Source organism: Salvelinus sp. IW2-2015, linkage group LG13, assembly GCF_002910315.2.
Source record: "Salvelinus sp. IW2-2015 linkage group LG13, ASM291031v2, whole genome shotgun sequence".
In the NCBI taxonomy this organism is placed as follows: Eukaryota; Metazoa; Chordata; class Actinopteri; order Salmoniformes; family Salmonidae; genus Salvelinus; species Salvelinus sp. IW2-2015.
The window spans coordinates 37,335,602-37,341,495 of record NC_036853.1 but is presented as its reverse complement, the minus strand read 5'-3'; positions in this window follow the sequence as shown (position 1 = coordinate 37,341,495).

The window sequence follows — 5,894 nt, the reverse complement described above, 5'->3', positions numbered from 1 at the left end:
AAATGGTGGCTTTATTCACAAGATCTGTATCTTTCATCTGGTGTCTTGGACTTGTGATTTAATGATATTTAGATGCTACTATCTACTTGTGAAGCTATGCTAGCTATGCTAATCAGTGTGTGGGGGGGTGGGGGGTGATCCCGGACCCGGGGTAGAGGCTCGTTAGAGGTTAAAAGCAAAAGTCGAATTGAAAACATTATTGGAATTGTTGAATTTGATTTACATAATAGCAAGCTTGGACCGATAGTTTGGTGAGCTAGCTAAACTAGCAAGTCTGTTTGTTACCAAGGCAACTACGAACACTATCTAGTAAACTTGTTAGATACTTCAGTGGATGTTGAACACATTTCTAGTGGCAATGTGTTAAAGTATAGCCATGGTATGAAAGGGATAATKAATTTGTGGCTCTATGCGTTCTCTGGAAAATAATGCAACTAAGTGGAAGGTCAGTTCCACTCCACTAGCTCGCCGTGGAACACACCTTCCATGTCTTCATTATTTTCCATAAAACACATAGCCTCTTGTTGATTATCCCTTACATATAGAACCCCCACCTTCCCACCCGCCCTCCAATAAAGCATGCAAAAAGTTAAAAATAATATTACTTTTTTTAGGCCGTTCCAATGCATTTCTATTCAAATTCTTATTACATTCTCCTAAAATATGTGAGAATAATGTGGACTTGCCTGACTAAATAAATTGGACACATGCATGGCAATTTTTCTGTAGCCTATGTGGCTCAGAAATTAAAGCACTGGAATTGGCCTACTTTGAAAATCAGACATATTCCTCAATTTGGTGCTGAAAAGTCCTTGTAATTATAGTAGCCAATTTATAAGTTCTCCTGCTCTCTTATAACTATTAGTGATTTCATTTGRYWRSYSGRWMMSWSASAMAWMMYYSRSKTMWYSWMTGMTWSCWMRAYRRTKARRWMWWGYYTRTRYRSKRKSMRTGTWWWWKRAKWMYSWYAMKMWKRYAYYAKSYSWWRKRRTWWSMKWMGSWWSYARTTGMKWMMKKWMKCAAYTRSWWSCKWMKSWWAYYMYWWSRSMTRRTRYMWKMKTRWSRKWMTYMWWWWACAYKSMYMSYRYAYARRCWWKWYYTMAYYRTYKWGSWAKCAKWSRWKAMSYSRRKKWTKTSTSWSKKWYCSRSYWRYCAAATGAAATCACTAATAGTTATAAGAGAGCAGGAGAACTTATAAATTGGCTACTATAATTACAAGGACTTTTCAGCACCAAATTGAGGAATATGTCTGATTTTCAAAGTAGGCCAATTCCAGTGCTTTAATTTCTGAGCTCCAAATTCAAGTTCAAGTATGCCACCTCAAGCCCCTTGTATTGTTTAAAATTGCAAGTGTAACAAGTAAACCAAAATGTATTTGTCATGTTATTACATTACATTACCAGATCATTTGTGAAGAAGCCCACTAGGCTATGTAATTTGTTATTATATCCAGAATAATTAATAGGAATGGTGCTGGGGCTTACGCAATAGTCTATCCCACACAACTGTGCACAGTAGACTCTGTGTCCAATCCAAGGCACAAAAACATATGAAAACATGAAATGCCTGAGGGATGTCTGGGTCTCTCTTTTGGGTAAGGAGGCAGCAAAAACAAGTGTACTCACTCCCACTTTCCAATGACACAGTGGGCAAAAGAATAAGAGACATGTCCGTTGGCATACAGTGCCTTGCAAAAGTATTCATCCCCCTTGGTGTTTTTCCTATTTTGTTGCATTACAACCTTTAATTTAAATTGATATTTATTTGCATTTTATGTAATGGACATACACAAAATATTCCAAATTAATGAAATGACAAAAAAACATGTTAATTTTATTTTATTTTATAAAAACCGTAAAAGTGGTGCATGCATATGTATTCACCCCCTTTGTTATGAAGCCCCAAAATACGATCTGGTGTAACCAATTATCTTCAGAAGTCCACCTGTGTGCAATCTAAGTGTCACATGATCTCAGTATTATTGCACCTGTTCTGAAAGGCCCCAGAGTCTGCAACACCACCCAGCAAGCGGAACCACGAAGACCAAGGAGCTCGCAAAACAAGTCAGGGACAAAGTTCTGGAGAAGTACAGATCAGGGTTGAGTTATAAAAAATATCATAAACTTTGAACATCCCACGGAGCACCATTAAATCCATTCTTACAAAATGGAGAGAATATGGCACCACAACAAACCTGCCAAGAAAGGGCCGCCCACCAAAACTCAGGGACCCGGCAAGGAGGGCATTAATCAGAGGGGCAACAAAAAGACCAAAGATAACCATGAAGGAGCTGCAAAGCTCCACAGCGGAGATTGGAGCATCTGTCCATACGACCACTTTAAGCCGTACAGTCCACAGAGCTGGGCTATACGGAAGAGTGGCCAGAAATAAGCCATTACTTAATAACCTCTTGACACTACAGGGGGTGCTGTTTCAACTTGGACATTTATCGTTCCCAAATTAAACTGCCTCGTACTCAATTCTTGCTCGTACAATATGCATATTATTATTACTATTGGATAGAAAACAATCTCTAGTTTCTAAAACCGTTTGAATTATGTCTGTGGGTGAACCAGAACTCTTTCTGCAGCGAAATCCATGACAGGAACTGCGAAGGTCTGAAAACGAGGCTCTGTTCTCAGATCAGTTTAAAGCTCTGTATGTGTCCTATGGGTCGACATGAACTGCACCCGCCTTCCCCTGGATGTCAGTAACCAATGAGAAGTGGAATGGAGTGTCTACATCGTTCTCAGAGCTTATAAAAGGCCATGGAACGAAGTGTGCTCTCTTTTCGTCGTTCGTCATTGCGCAAAGCAAGACCTCAAGATGGCATTTTGAAACGCTCAGTTATCGGCCTTAGCTATATCCGTCTGTAATTTAATTCGATATAGGTGTTAGAAACATCATAACGAAGTTATTTTAAACCGAGTTATATCAGTTTATGCGAGTATATTGCTATTTTCGGAATTTCCTTAGTATTGCGTTTTGGGGATTTGAGACTTTAGAAATGTTGCGCCACATAGCTATTGTTAGCTGCTAGTTCCAAAGTTGAAGACGACGTTTACAACCGAGCAACGTTATTTTGGACAAAGACTTGCCCAAGATTCTGATGGAGCTCGTCCAAAAGTAAGAGCCTATTTATGATGTTATTCCGTATTTATGTGGAAAAAAGTAGAATGGATTTGTCTCGCCATTAATTGCGGCACTAGTCTGGCTGTACGACACACTGTATGTCTAGTAACGTTAATTTTAAAAATCTAACTCAGCGGTTGCATTAATAACTAATGCATCTTTCATTTGCTGTCCAACCTGTTTTTTTGTCAAGTTACGATTATTTACGTTGATTAGATTAGGTGCCTCTCCAAGATGGCGCGCCAGAATGCATGAACTGTTCCTACTGATCACATTGTATAACACACGATTGTGCTGCTAAATATGCACATTTTTTCGAAAAAACCTATATGCATGTGTAATTTTGATGTACAGGACGTCATCTGATTAAATTATTTATACTAGTATAGTCAAAATGATTATTATCTTTTGCTGATGTTAACATTGCTAACCTTTGCTGCTTGGTAAATTGTGCTTGTGTTTCTGGCTATTGGTGGTAAGCTAATATAATGCTATGGTATTTGTTTTCCGTGTAAAAACACTTAAAAATCTAAATATTGGCTGGATTCACAAGATGTTGGGCTTTCACTTTGCTGTACGCTGTATTTTCAGAAATGTTTTTAGATGGAGTAATTAGGTATTTGACGTTGGTCTCTGTAATTATTCTAGGCAGTTCGGCACTATTTCAGATTCGAGCTGCAATGTAGAAACTGTGATTTTACCTGAAAATATGCACTTACATTTTCTAAAAACTAACATTAATGTATATACAATAAATAGTTAACAGGACTGTTTCTATCTTTGAATTGTTCTTTAGTTATGGCTATTATATATCTTTATTTGGTCGATAATTTGCTACTATGGAGTGAAAATACTGGTGGGAAAAAAAAAGTGTGTCTTACTGATCGCTGTGTTAGCTAATAGATTTAGATTGTGTGTGTTTCCTGTAAAACATTTTAAAAATCGAAGTATGAGCTGGATTCAACAAGATGTGTATCTTTCATCGGTGTCTGGACTGTGATTTAATGATATTTAGATGCTAGTATATTTCATCTTGTACGCTATGCTTATAGCTATGCTAGTCAGCTTTTTACTGTGGGGGGTGCTCCCGGATCCGGTGTATTGCAGCAAGGTAGAAGTTTTACTCTAATTCTCCCAAACCCGGATCCCGGAGCCCCCCCACAGTAAAAAAAGCTGATAGCATAGCCTAGCATAGCGTCACAAGTAAATACTAGCATCTAAATATCATTAAATCACACGTCCAAGACACCAGATGAAAGATACACCCATCTTGTGAATCCAGCCATCATTTCTGATTTTTATTTATTAAATGTTAAACACAAAAAGTGAAACTAAGCTAAATCCAACGTTAACAAAAGACACCCACTTTTTTTACTCCACCATTTTCCATGCAGGGTAGCCATCTTCATAATTTTCGAAATATAATAAGATATAAAAATAGCCACTCAACGAAACAACATCATAAGATGACAGTCTGTGTAACATATTTATGTATTATAGTATATGTTTTTTTTGAAAAAATGTGCATATTTCAGAGTATAAATCACAGTTTACATTGCAGCTGCAATCTGAAATATGCCGAAGCTGCCAGAATAATATACAGAGACCAACGTCAAATACCTAATTACTCATCTTTAAAACATTCTGAAAAATACCACAGCGTACAGCAAATGAAAGCCCAACCATCTTGTGATCCACCAATTCTATGTCAGTATATTTTAAAGTTATATACACGAAAACACAATATAGCATTATTATTAGCTTACCACAAATACACAACACAAACAATTTACCAGCAAAAGTTAGCATCGTAACAATCAGCAAAAGATATATCATTTTTATACCTTGATATACTTCTCAGATGACAGCTGTAACATCATATTACCAATGCATATAGGTTTTGTTCGAAAATGTGCATATTTAGCAGCACAAATCGTGGTATACAATGAGATAGTAGCAACAGGTCATGCATTCGGCCGGCGCCATTTTGGAGAAGCACCTAATTACATTATTTAACATGTAACTTGACAAAAAATACAGGTTGGACAGCAAATGAAAGATGCATTAGTTATTAATGCAACCGCTGAGTTAGATTTTTAAAATTAACGTTACTAGACATACAGTGTTTGCATGCCAGCCAAACTAGATGCCGCAATTAATGGCGACAAATCCATTTACATTTTCCACATAAATACGGAATAACATCATATAGCTCTTACTTTTGGACGAAGCTTCTCATCGAATCTGGGCAAGTTGTCCTTTTCCAAAATAATCGTTTCTCGGTTGTAAAACGTCGTCTTCAACTTTGGAACTAGCAGCTAACATATGCTATGTGGCGCAGACAACTCCAAATCCTCAAAACGCAATACTAAGGAAATTCCGAAAATAGCAATATACATCGCATAAACTACTATAACTCGGTTTAAAATAACTTCGTTATGATGTTTCTAACACCTATATCGAATTAATCACAGACGATATAACTATAGGCCTTACTTAACGAGACTTTTGAGCATTGCCATCCTGAGGTCCTCCATTGCGTCTGACGAACGTCGAAAGGAGCGTCCCCCCATGCCATGTCCTTTATAAGCTCGATCTACGTAGAAACTCCAATCCTAATTCTCATTGGTTACTGACATCCAGGGGAAGGCGGGTGCAGTTCATGGTCGACCCATAGTAGGATACATACAGAGCTTTAAACTTATCTGAGAACAGCCCGTTTTCAGACCTTCGCCATTCCTTCCATGAATTCTCGCATGCAC